The sequence below is a fragment of the Narcine bancroftii genome, chromosome 12 (genome assembly GCF_036971445.1).
Source record: "Narcine bancroftii isolate sNarBan1 chromosome 12, sNarBan1.hap1, whole genome shotgun sequence".
NCBI classification, from domain to species: Eukaryota; Metazoa; Chordata; class Chondrichthyes; order Torpediniformes; family Narcinidae; genus Narcine; species Narcine bancroftii.
Window position 1 is genome coordinate 92,118,546 of NC_091480.1, and position 14,718 is coordinate 92,133,263.

A 14,718-nucleotide genomic window follows, 5' to 3' on the forward strand; every position below is an offset into this window, starting at 1 on the left:
ATAAGTAAAGCAGATTTTAAGCTGCAGGTTCAACCTGCCTTGAAATAAAGCAGTTATTGATTCATATCCGTGTGGTTTGCAGCTGTTACCGCAGTCTGTCACAGATGTGCAATAGACAGGAACATCCGGTTCAGATTACACTTTCAAATATTTCAATGTTTAAAAAAAACTATCAGTCTTGGGGCTTGAATAATGTGATATTTGCTTACATTGTGATGCCCATCCTGGGGGAGTTCAGGTTCGTTTATCTTCACATTCTCATATCTTGAAACCTTGCCATTGCTGGATATGAACTTGTATTCCAAAACAGGATATGAAAGGGTGGGATGAAAAGGGGAAGAGTGGCATTGCTCGTCACGACTCTGCTCAGGCAGGACAGACCTACTGAGGCTATATGGGTGGAGCTGAGGAATGGGGAAAGGTATGACCACACTCATGAGGGTTGTATTATAGACTGCCCAATAGTAAATGAGAAGTTGAGGAGCAAATCTGTAGAGAGAGAGAGAGAGAGCAGACAACTTCAGAAAACACAAGGTTGTGATAGTAGAAGATTTAAATTTTCCACATATTGACAGGGACTCCCATACTGTAAAAGGGCTGGATGACTTGGAGTTCATCAAATGTGTCAGGAAAGTTTTCTAAATCAATATATAGAAGTACCAAATAGAGAGCTGTCCTGTCAGAGAACGAGACAGGACAGGTGACAGAAGTATGTGTAGGAGAACATTTTGCGCCCAGTGATCATAATGCCATTTGTATCAAGTTAATTATGCAGAAAGATTGAGGAGAAAGACCAATTTTGAGGAAATGAAAAATGATCAAGAATGCGTGGATGGGATAAGTTGTTTGCGGGTAAGGATGTCTTAACCATAAAACCATTTATGGAGCGGAAACAGGCCATGTTGGCCTTTCGAGTCCGCACCGGTTCACAGACGACTCCAAAGATTAGAAGGAGGCCTACTCTCTTATACCTGCACCAATGGAGGAATATAACACACCTGAGTACTCACAAACACATGTGAAGCCAAATATCCCAGATGTTAAGGTATCCTGATCCTCTGTATAAAAAGTGCTGTAATTTCCACAAAAAATTGTCAAAGCAAAAACTATACAAATAACCTTTAATAAAATCTGTAATGTGTACTTTGATCACATGTGAATTATTTGATTGCACTTTTAAAACTGTGGAGCACAGGGACAAATAAAGAAAAAAAAATGTCTGCCCCGAGCATAATGGAGGGCTCTGTACGTACATAAAAATAAATATTGTTTAATCAATAGTAGCATCTCAGAGAGTTTGTCTGAGCAGTTCATCACTTATTCACCAGTCTCACTGCCTGTGGCAATAAGCCTTTTCTCAGCCTGGTGATTCTGGCTCTGATACTCCTCTATCTCTTTCCGAAATGGGAGTAGCTGGATGATGCTGTGTGCAGGGTGAAATGAAATGAAATCCATGATCCTACATGCCCACTTTGGACAATGATCCGGGCTGATCATGTCGATGGTGGGAGGAAGACCCCAATGATCATCTTGGCCATTCTTGTGGTCCTGTGGATTGACCGCCGATCCAATGCTCTAGAGAACAACTGTGCCACACAGTTCCTGTCGAAGGTTAACATGATGGGTGGCCGGTAGTCTTGCCTGTCTCAGTCTTCTCACAAAGTGCAGTGGCCGTGGGGCCTTCCTGACAAGTGAGAAGAAATCGTGTATCCAGGAAGACTCTCTTCGTAAGTGACACCAAGGAACTTAGTGCTCTTCATTCTCTCCATTACCAAGCTATTAATGTGTAGTGAAGGGTAATCCTCCCTGGTCCTCTTGTAAGAATTGCATTCCAAAATTGGTCAATAAAATCATATAAGCACACAGAAAAATGTAACATCGAATGCCACAATTTCAGGTAACTCACTGTTCCTGTGCATATTAGAATTTGTCAGGTTTTCTGAAGGTATCCATCTGTAATATTAATTAATCTTTTCTCTCACCACAACTGAATCTGTTTCATTGTCTTGTATTCAGCAAGTTTACTTGTTTTCCCTCTCCCTAACTGCCCTCATGCATCTAATTAAATGCGTTCAGCAAAATCTTATCCCAGCAATTCTATCGTCACTTTGTTCATTCCATCACTACCTCACCTTCTCAGCAATTTAAAATAAATTTGTTTTCTTTTGCTTCCAGTCCTAATGAGATGTCTTCAACCTGAAAAATCATCTATTTTCCCAATGATGCTAATTGACCTGCTCAGTTTTATTCTTGTTTGGAAACAAGTCCTCTTGGATCAGGAGGAGTGTTTGAGTAAATCTTCTCCACTTTGCACTTTGCATGAATAAAATATAATTGCTAGTCAGTCTGGTGAATGACCTGTTCCTGTTAACCTAACTAATGACTTAGAGTGGGCACATAACATCTCCTCACTGGTCAGGAAGGTGCAACAGTGACTGCATTCCCTGAGAAGACTGTAATGGGCAAAGCTACTGGCCACCACCATGTCAACCTTCAACAGGAGCTTTATCGAGAGCATCCTGGCCGGCTGTATCGCAGTGGGGTGCAGTTGCTGCAGAGAAATGAATTGGAGGTCAATCCACAGGACCATAAGAGTGGCAGAGAAGATCACTGGAGTCTCCCTCCCCCCCCCATCGATATGATCTACCGGGCTCATTGTCTGAAAAGGGCTCAAAAATCATTGATAACCACCCCCCCCCCCCCCCCCCATCTGCACACTGCATCTTTCAGATATTCCCATTGAGAAAACGAGCCAGGAAGTATCAGAGCTGGTACCACCAGGCTGAGGAATATCTTCTTCCCACAGGCAATGAGAATGCTAAACGACCAAAGGAACTGCTCACACTAATTGTCTGAGATGCTCACATTTATTTAACAATGTTTATTTATTTGTAAGTATGAATACTTGTCCTGCATATATATTGTTAGTCTGTATGTGTGTTTATCATTGGTTGTGTGTCTGCGTGTTTTACACTGAGGACCTGAGAACCCTGTTTCGTCGATTTGTACTTGTGCAATCAGATAAATTTGGCCTGACTGTGTTTCATCTCCTTTTATATTTCCATATCTCTGATTTCAGATATCCATAAGTCCAGAATATAGATTTGAGTATGGGATTGTGAGATTTCTGCTCCACTGCTTATCTGCAATTTAAGACTAAATAAGATCAAGGAGAGACTGATTAATGCCATTTGGAAAGTGTACTGTATATGTGGGAACATCTTGAACACAGGCTGGAGAAAGGATGAAGACTGTTGGGTGGAGTATTGAATTAATCACATGGAATAACCATTTGGAAAATGATATTGTGTTAATCTATGTACCTCTACAACAATGAATTGGTTATTCTTTTCTAATTTGTTTTGCAGCATATTGATATATGCAAGTTGGCTGCCCAGTTTACCTGCAATTGACAGATAGCACTTCCAAAAATAATCCATTGGCTTGAGAACATGCTGTGTAAACGCAAGTACTTATTTTCCTTTCACTGATTTGAGGAGGAAATAATAATTATGATAATGTTATTGTTGTACACATTGTACAATGTATATATGCATTTAAATCCTTGCTTGCTGCAGACAGAAAGGTACTTTGTTAAAAAAATAAAAAGAAAGGTGAAAATTATGCTTTTATCAAATGCATAGTTCAATACTGGAGTTAGGTCATAAATTAGATCAGCCATGATCTAATTGAATGGCGGAGCAGGCTCGATGGGCCATTTTTGGCCTACTCCTGTTCCTACTTCCTATGTTCCTATACCCATAGAGCATAATGAAAGCAAACATAAGATTTAGAGTAGATCACATACATACACACTTTTTAAAACCGATCTTATTTGAAAGACTGAAGAATTCACATTGCAAGATCTCTTGGAGAATGTAAGCACCTTTCACAAGTAGGTGTCAATTGAACTGGCATCATAAAATGCTTGACCAATGTCTTGTTGGAGTCATGTTGTCTATCAGTACCCTTTCTGCAAGGTGCTCTCAGAAAGGTAAATTCTGGATTGTTAACCTAAGGTAACAACTTGAGAAGAAGAAAGAACTCCTGTTGTTTGCTGGAGAAGGTGGGGGTTTTGCAAGACATGAGTCACATGCTCTCTTTGAGTTGGAAAAGAGAGAGAGTTGAGTTAACAGCTCAGTCAGTCAGTCAGTGTGTGGGTCACTGACAAATAACTGAAAAGTGCAATCCATTGGATTGTAACTGATGAAAGCAAGTTCCAGAGCAGTAGATGGCTGGAAGTGCTATCTGTCTGATGTTTCTCTTGAAATAGAGGAAGGAATGGAAGAAAAAGATTATCTGAAAGACCCTGATGGGGCAAGTTTCATCAGCGAGACCCTGAGGTGACTAGTGGTGGTACCTCAGTTGTGGAAATCCTGGAGTAACAAATATCTCTCACTGCAAACCTTACAAGAACCTTCCTGAGCTGTGAACTTTATATATGTTAAATTCTGTGCACAGTAGGTGTTTGCCTGCAACCAGAGAACTTGGAAAAAGGAGAAGTGAGATTAAACTGTGAACCAAATAACTTTTCTTAAATTTATACACACATAACATACACGTGCGCTTAGAATTAGAAGGGGGTAATTTGGGTTAGTATAGAGTATAGAATAAGAATAGAGTTAAGTTAAAATTTGATTATATTTTCATGTTTGAAGTTGATTAAAAATAACTTTTGTTTTGAAAAACCACTTGTCTTGGTGAATGTCCGTTGCTGCTGGGTTTTGGGGTCCTTTGGGCTTGTAACAGTATGCCCTGAGATACTGCAGTGTGTGAAGATGTGCTGTTGTGTAGGGGGCCAGTGCCAATTTTAGATCATTGAACACTACAGCAGAATACAGGCCACTCGGGCTCACGATCATGTGCTGAACCATATATACCTAATCCAAGAAAAACCTCATAACCCTCTATTTTTCATTAATCTATGTGCCTGTCAAACAGTTTCTTAATGTCCCAACCTCTACCAGCAATGCAGATTGTGATGGGGTGGGGAGGGGGATGGGGGGGGCAGGGTGGTTGACATTCAAAGTTTCAGGATCTTTACACATTGACAGGAGATGAATGAGCCGAGATGTTTGTGGTCAAGATTCCAATGAGAACATCGAAGGCTAAATTGAAAATAACATAACTGCAACAGTATTCTTGGGTCTATCCAGGGGAATCTCCCTCGGTGTGGTCCAGATAAGCACAAGCTCCTCAAATACCCTGGTATTTGTTTGCATTCCACAATCTTCTGACTCTGCTCAGTCTATAAAGTAAAAACACAATGCTGGAGAAACTCAGCAGGTCAAATAGTAAACGACAGCAAAGATAAAGATACATAACCAACACTGAGCTTGAGCTCTTCATCAGGGGAGGGTTTAAACTAGTTTGGCAGGGGGGTAGGAATCAGAATGTGAGTGGAGCGTTAGGGTAGAAGGACAAAACCATGATGCTATGTGCTCTGAGATGGTGAGGAAGGACAAGCAGAACATAAAGGTCGCCAGTTAGAGGGGTTGAAATGTGTCTATTTCAACAGTAAGAGTATTAAGAATAAAAGGGATGACAGAGCATGGATCAGTATGTGGAAAAACGATGTTGTTCCCATTACTGAAACTTGGCTGGAGGAAGGGCAAGATTGGCTGATGAAGGTACTTGGGTTTTAGGTGTTTTTTAAAAAAAAAAGGATCGAAGGTAGAAAAGTGGGGAGAGTAACATTGAGAGTAACATGGCTATGGAAAGGGAAGACACTGCAGAGGGAGGGTCCACTGAGTGGGTATGGGTCAGAAATAGGAAGGGAGCTGTGCTGGGAGTAGTCTGTAGGCCCCAAATAGACCTCGGGGTACCGAGGGGCAGATGGAAGTGTTAGATCTTGTCCGGCCTTGGAGCCGGATGCAATATACCCCAGGCTGCTGTGGGAAGTGAGGGAAGAGATAGTTGGGGCAGTAGCTATGGTCCTGGAATCCTCTTTGACAAATGTATAAAGTTAAGGGAGGAAATTGTAGGGGAGACAGCAGGAGTAAGGTTTTTTTACACAGAGGGTTGTGGGGGCCTGGAATACCTTGTTGGGGATGGTGGTGGAGGCTGAAACATTGGGGCCATTTAAGAGACTCAGACGGACACATGGATGAAAGGAAAATAGAGGGTTATGGGACAGGGAGGGTGCTGGAAAAACACAGCAGATCAGACAACATCCATAGGAAGTAAATGTTTTGGGCTTGGGCCTTTTGTTGGGTTTGTTAGTCACCCTTTGCTTGCTATGGATGTTGCGTGACTCCAGAACGTTTCTGCATTGCCTCCTAAGCCTTAAATCCTTTTTACTTTCACTTCAGATGCCGACTTACCAGCTGCACATCTTCAGTTTTTCCTATTTTTATATTATGGGGGGAAGCAAAGTTGGCTCAGGGTCCAATCGGTTTCTTTTGCCCCCTAACTATGAACAGATGAAAGAGCCCACATGAGCGCATCTTTCCATTCACAAGCCATAATCACCAAGGGGCACCTCTTTTTTTTTGTTGCTGTGTAAAGTTGCACATTATTTTTTCCCCAGAAAACTTCTGTAAGTAAAACGACTTTTTATTTGGTGATGGTTGTTAACATGAATGTCAGCCAATCCAGGGGTGTAGATTTGAGGAGGCTGAACTTCAAATGACCATGAATAGAAAATGTTCAAGTAAAATTGCAAACTTGATTTGCAGTTGAAGAAATTCATTATGAACACAGAACGGAAACTGTTCGAATGAAAATAGCTAATTGTAGACCCACGTAGGTCATTAGAATGGGATATTGAATCTTTAAATGAGGAATACATGTGTCCGTACAGGCAATGCATTAATTCACAGCAATGTCCAAATGCGCTGATGTGGACTCTTGTTTATAATCCGATATGCCCAAAGGTACAACAAAGTTGGACTTTCTCGACAAGCTATAGAAGGCGTGCTCAAACACAAAATTATTTTTGTTACAGTTTTTCGCCCTTGTGATTAGATTTAATGCTTGCTGTGTTTACAGGATAAGGGCTGAAAGAGGATTATTTATTTGATTAAATGTAATATAACTCAGAAGCTTAATGCTTGTCTAGATCTTCCTAGAACAATACAGCGCAGTAGAGCCTCTTCAGCCCTCAATGTTGTGCTGACCTATATATTCCTACCTTGTAATATTTTTTCTTTCATCCATGCGCCTGTCAAAGAATCTCTTAAATGCCCCTATTGATCTAGCCTCCTCAACCACCCTTGGTACCCACAACTCTCGGTAAAAAAAACCCTGATGTCTCCCCTTTCCTTCCCTCCCTTCACTTTGTTTAGATGTCCTCTGGTGTTCGCTACTCCCTTCCTGAGAATAGGGCGCTGACTGTCTACCTTGTCTCTGCCTCTCAGGTTCTCTATTAAGTCACCTCTTGTCATTCTATGTTTCAAAATCTCCCAGCTCTGATTACCTGACTTGAAACCGGGCAATATCCTGTAGCTTCTGTAGCTTCCACATCCTTCCTATAATGAGGTGACTAATTGGATATTAGAGTTGGGACCACGTATCGTATTAGAGCTGTACAGGACATTGGTTCAGACCCCACTTAGAGTGCAGTTCTGAGCACCACGTCACAGAAGAAATGTGATAACGCTGGAGAAAGTACAGAAGAGATATTTGTTGGAATGGGGGACATTAGTTAGAACATGAGATTAGAAGGTTGGGCTGTTGTCACAGGAATTCAGGAGGTTTATAAAGTTATGAGGGGCATTGATGGGGTAGATGATCATAGTTTTAATCAGGAGTAGGAGAGTTAGACTATCTTCACCCTGCTTTAAGAAATCTTCTGGATGCATTGATCTTATTCTTCCCATCTAAGCCCCTTTGGCACTAAGAGACACTTTCAATATTGGGGAAATTAATATCACCCATCACCACAAGCCTGTTTAGTTTTACATCTTTCCATGATCTTTTTGTATATTCCTTCCTCTACCATGGTCATTGTAACTGTATTATTCCTGAACCTTCCCCTGATGGCTTCATCGAAGGAGCCCTCAAGAAATCCTCCTCTCTGTAATGCTATGACATTCTCCTAATTCATAATGCAAACCCTCACCTCATTACCGCCCTCTTTATTCAAACTCAAATGTCCAGATGTTTACTTCAAATGCTGGTTTTAGTCTTTGCAAAATAAGAAAGTGTGAGTTTAAGAATAGAAGGAATCCAAAGAAATGTTTATTTTAAACATGGTTACTTGAATATTTGTCTGGAGTTATTTCACAGGGAATATGGAAGGATAAACTGAACGACGAAGCCATTTAGTACTGACCCCATATCTGGTCAATGGAGGACATAGTTAATCTACTCATCTACTCTTTCTTGAAATACTTACAATTTTCCCTCCTGACTCACAACCATGCTCCAAACCTTACTCTTCAGAACTAATCCAATTACCTTTATAAACTACTATTAAGTCTAATTCTACTAACGCTTTATAGCAACTCATTACTCTCAAAAATATTCTTTGTCTCCTTCCTAATTGCTTAGTCAAATATGTTAAATATCTGCCCTTTGATTATTAACCAGGCAATGAGTGGACCCAATTCTCCATGTCCACATTCTCAAACTATCTCAGAACTTTCAACTCTAAGACCAAATCTGCCCCTGTGCTTTGTTCTAGAACAGCGTTTCTCAACCTTTTTTGATAACATGTCACGGAACATATTATTTTACTCTCCACAGACCGCCAATAATAAATCTGCAGACCACCAGTGGATGAAGTAGTGGGGGGAGGGGGGTGTGGTGGGCAGAGGGGAACGAACCCCTTCGCAGATTAACAACAGGATTTTTGTTTTGTTTCAGTGGGAATTTTCATGGTTTTTGTTGTCAAATTAAAAACTTTCTTTGATGTATTACATACTTATTAATCAGTAATACTTGTCTTTGTGGCATTACCTATGGACCCCACACCAAACCCCTGAACCGGCAATGGTCTATTGACCACAGGTTGAGAAAGGACACCTAGAGCAGTCATTCTTCATGGAGGCCACAGCACATTTAAGTAAAACCCTGCTTTCTTTCACCTTGCGTAACATAAATATATATTTTTTGGTTTTTTTTATATGGTCGGAACGAGAGAAGTATGGAAGAAACCAAAACTTGATTGCTTTGCGGGAAAGGAGGTTCATTAACCTTGAGTGGAGTGCTGGGGGTGTGTGGTTGGGCGGGGTGGGGGGAAGCATAGCCAATAAAAGGTTGAGAATGGCTGATCCAGAAAATCTTTCCACATAAATGAAATCCTTCATTCCAATTGCAGAAAATCTTTCCAATCTCTCTTGAGGAGAAATCCTTAAAATGCAGGGCCCAGAACTGAATGATGGTGATTAGCAAAGATTTAGCATAACAGCAAGTTCATCTAATTACTTAAAAGGTGCATTATATTACAGAAGACAAGTGCGCTAATTTCTGAGGTTCAACTACATTACTTCATGAAGGTTGAACTACCTATAAATTTATATTGTTACAGTTTATTCTTACTTTACTGAATGTGTTGAACAAAATTTTAATTATCCATTACAACTAGTGTTGGAGATAATCATTCCCTTTGCTGACCTGTGTTTAATTTATGAGCAGGAGCCTTGTCAAAAATATGGATGAGAGTGGGAGTGGGCAGATGGCAGAACCTCCATGGGTGCTTGGGAATAGTTTCTTTATTTCTAAATGAACCAAACAATTGGCACGCCACGTGTGGCAGGTTCTCGCATTGGCAGTGGGCTTCAAGGGTGACGTAGTCCGGTGGGTCGTCGAGTTCTAAGTGAGGAGTACAGCGCTGGGTTCTGCTGGGGGTGCCGTACTTGATGGTGGGGGTTGAGAGGAGGATTGCTCAGGACATTGTGCATTTCTTCCTCTCTTTAACCAGGTCACAAAAATCCGTGACCACTTCTATAGCACTGGTCTGAGCTCTCTGCTGAGTTATCGATGAGAATTCCATTCAAACTATCAAAATTGCACTGCTCAGATATGATATAAAATCCTCCATCATAGAGATTCAAAGTGCATTGTGTTTCCATAAAGGTTTGTTCTTTATTTTGAGCAGTTGAAAGCCTTCCTATGGTTATCTTTTTTTTAGCTATCTGCCCTCTCCCATATCACTTCTTTCTCTTCTTCCGCCTCCCACTTGTATTCACCTGCAAGCTTGTCTCCTCCCCCTTGCCCTCCTACCCGTCTGCCTGATTTTCGGCCCTCCTGAAGAAGAGCTCAGGCCTTTTGCTTTCTCTGGGTGCTGCGTGGCCCGCTGGTTTTCTCCAGCACTTTTGTGTCCTGCCCTAGACCCTAATATCTGCAAATTTTCTTGTTTAGCTCCAGGTGTAATTAATGTTAAGGTCAGTTCAGAGACTTAATAATGCCTCTGAACTAATTCAGTAGGTGGTGGAACACAGCAGTGCAGGTGTGACCTCACTGGACTGTACAGTCAGGCCCACCCCCGTCCCTGTAACTCCTCCCCAATGAAGGCTGATAGCCCTAGTTTCTTCCCTCCATACCAGCCTTGGATCTGAGCCAGCAGGCATGTTGAGATATGCCCGATGCTCCTGGATGTGAAAACCTTTAATCACTTGCTTGGTGTCTACTTGTGGTTCTTGATCGAGCTACACAGTACTTCTGTTCACCGAGTTCTGATGCAAAGCTGTAATATTAAAAACAGTCTTGCTTATGGAGTCATAGAATTCCAACACAGAGATACAGGCCCTTCAGCTCAACTTGTCCATGCTTACCAAGATAGTTTTATTTGCTTGTATTTGGTTCATATCCCTCTAAACCTTTGCTAATATCTTTTGTATGTCACAATTGTCCCAGCTTTTCCTACTTCCTCTTCCAGCTCGTTTCACAAACTGTGTGAAGAAGGTGTCTCTTAGTTCCCTTTTAAATCTCTCCTCTTTCACCTTTAACCTATGCCCTCTAGTTTGAGATTACCCTATCCTTGAAGGTTAAACTATGACTGTATTAGAGCACTGTCTTAGCCTCCAACACTGTTTCTTCACTACTTAGTCCATCTGCGTCAGTATTTTCATGGCACTATACACCATCCCAGCCCCCCCAAGTATTTCTGATCTACAACACTCCCCATGACCCTGACCATTCCTGTGCCAGTTTGACCAGCCAAAGTGCAACACCTCATACTTGTCTGAGTTAAACTCTTATCTGCCATTCCTTGGCCCATATCCCCTGTTCATCGAGCTCCTGTTATAATTTCTTCTCTGTCCACCACGCCATTAATGTTTAGCCAAAAAGCAGTCAACATGTGGAGTAGAAATCCTGATAAAACTGCCAGAATCTTGCAAGAAATTATAAGGAAATGAATGGGAATATATTGATGGAGTTTTCTAACCATAATTCAGTGGAGAGCTCATACATCTAATGTGTTACATGTGAGCAATGTTGGATACAGTTGGCCCTTCCTTCTACTCCTGTGCTGTTCCTGTTCTCTTCCTACATTAGTGGGTTTTTTTTTATTTTGATGTTTTGTCCATTTAACTCGGTTGTAAGGCATTTGATTCCCTTCCTGCAAATCTCTGCGTCAGAGGTAACCTTGAAACCGTATTGAATTATGTGGGCTGCGGTAACTGATGCCTTTCCAAGGCCCACATTTATAGCTATTGCCCAACCTGTGCTAAAGATGCAGGCACTTTTCATTCTTATCTCATGCTGAAATCCACACTGAGTGATTAGTGAACGTTACCTGTTTCTGTTTTTTATTTCTGGTGTAGGCCTGTAATGACAGAAACTCATTTGACTATGTCAGCAGGTTTCTCCCTTTAGATATTCATTTTGAATAATTTGCCGACTCAAACCACTGGTTGACTTCACTTGGGTCTTACAATAGGCAGTGGATCAGAACATTTTAATTTTCAAGCTCTGCAACAACATACTGAATTGGGTCCCTATTTACTACCCAAAGTACTCCCAGTCAGCAAGATTCAAAATAGAACGTGTAATCTGAACTGAATCATAGATCTCGAGTATCGATGCTGCTGTATCCGAAATCTTGCCATGAGTTTCTTTGTTTGGGAGACATTTATCCATGTAGTCTGTCATGACTCTCTATCAAAGTCAAATCCAGGACTTAGACGTCTCATGGATGCACTGGAAGCAGTGATAAAGCTCAAAAGATTGTTTCAATCAAGAGGAAAAGCATCGATTACTTTAAAAAAAAATTATATTTTCAAATCAACATGAAGACAAGAAATTCATCAATTACATAAAAGAAGCATAATTTTATAATTCGATATTGACTTTGAGAAGACGAGGGAAAAAAGAAGAAACCCGAACTCTCCCCCCTCCCATCCACCCAAGGGAAAAAAGGAGAGAGATAGTGAATAGAATTGAAGAGAAGGTTTCATTGGATTCATCCAATGGGACAAATATTCTCACTTACCCGGAATCCCGGGTGGTTCCCAGATACAGGGGGCCGAAGGCAGGGTGGAGTCATCATTAAGAATCTACACCTACATGTTGAAGATATGGACTCCAAATTTTTAGAAAAACATAGTATTTTTTCCTGAAGTTAGAAATAATTTTCTCCAATACAAGCATACATTTCCGCTTTCCAATGAGTCATATCTAGATGGGGAATCAGATTTCCAGGCAATGGCTATACACTTCCTGGCCACCGCCAATGTAATTTTTATAAATTCTAATTGGTGTTTCAACAGCCTCATTTTAGGTCTGCTATATTTCCAACATAAACAATTCTGGTATTTGTATAAATTGAATCTTAGTGATTTGTTCTAAAATTTTCCCAAATCTTCCCAGAAAAGCCTAACTTTGGAACAAGACCAGGTTGAATGCAAAAAGAATCCTGTTTTTTCGCTGAATCTAAAACATTGATCTGATATTTCTGATTTTAATTTGTGTAGTTGTTGTGGCGTAAGATATAATTGGTGCAAAAACTTGTATGCGCCCATCTATACCTTACATTAACAATATTGGTCATGCTGTCGTGACATAAGTCAAACCAGCTTTATTCATCAATCAGTATACCCAAATCTTTCTCCCATCTTTGTCTAGATTTATGCAACCCCTGTTTCGGGAAATCCATTGGAAGTAGGAAATACGCTTTTGAAATAAATTTCTTTGGCATCCCCTTTCGAACCAGAGTCTTGACTTCACTGCACTGCAGTAAGGTCACCATTGGGCCCAATTTGTCTCTTAAATGAGATCTTAATTGAAAATAACAAAAGGTATTAATATTAGTAATGCCATATTTGGTTTTTAATTGATCAAATAGCATTAATTACTCCTGCTCATAACAATCCTCCATACCTGATCCCTTTTTGTGACCAGATGTCCAGGATTTTATTGCCCATTGTTAAAGGAACAAACCTATTTTGAGCTAGAGGTGTTTTAGAAGATCGACCCTCTTTAGCCCCAATTTGATCATTTACTTTATTCTAAATATTAATGATATGTTTTAATAAGGGGGATTCTTTTACACCCAAAATTAATTTTGAATTCCATTTGTATATAAAATCTTCTGCTATCCTCTCTCCAACCTTATGCAGCTCTCGTTTTGCCCAAGAAGGCTCGTCTCCTCCATCAAAGAGGGAAGTGACAAACTTCATTTGGGCTGCCCAATAATAAGTCTGGGATCTTCAAACCTCCCATCTCATAATCCCATGATAATTAATCCAGAGAGACTCTGGTGGCTTACCCTTCCAGAGGAAGAGTTATTGGGAGAGTCATCCATTTACCAAGGTCTTCCTCGATTCTCTTAAGCAAGGGAAGATGCTTCAACTTATATAAATTCTGAAAATTACTATCTATCTTTATCCCTAAAGATTTTATACTATTTAGCGGCCACTTAAATTGCGAATTTCTCTGAATTTGATTATAATTCCCACCTATAAGTGGCAAAAGTTTGCTTTTATCCTAATTGACTTTAAAACCCAAAACTATCCCATAATCCTTCAGTTTAGATTGAAGTTTTTGTAATAAGGTTGCTGCTCAGATATATCAGTACATCTTCAGCAAATAAATTAATCTTATGTTCTTCCTGATTGACCCTGAATCCTTTTATATCTGAATCTCATTGGATAGATTTCATTAATAAATCTAAAGCAAGGATAAAGAGAGCTGGAAATAATTGTCCAGCCTGTCTACTGGATCTGGATAATGGGAATACGGATGAAATTTGCCTGTTAGTAATCACTTTGGCTTATAGCTCAGAATATAGAGCTTTAATCCAATTTATAAATGTTTGTCCTAACTCAAATTCTTCCTGCACCTTAAATAGAAAATCCCATTCCAGTCTGTCGAAGGATTTTTCCTCATCAAGAGCCACAGTGACATCTCTTGTTTGTGCCAGATGAATTATGCTGAGCAAGCTGTTTACATTATCTGCAGATTGTCTCTTTTGCACAAAGCCTGTTTGGACTGCATTAGTTAATTTTGGCAAATACTTTGCCAAGTTATTTCATAAGGCTTTGGAAATAATCTTATAGTCTGAATTTAATAATGATATGGGTCTATAAGATGACAATTTCAAAGGATTCCTATCTCTTTTTAGATACCATCATAATTATTGCTGCCTGATCAAATACCTCCAATAAAAAGAGGTACAGGTACACAATCCTTTATCCAGAACCCTTGGGGGACAGTGTGTTCCGAATTTTGGATTTTTCCGGATTTCTGAAAGCCAGATTTAAACCCACCCGAATTGTGCTGCCATATCCACCCCATCCCCTTCCAGTTGCCCTGCCATCTCCCCCAACCCCC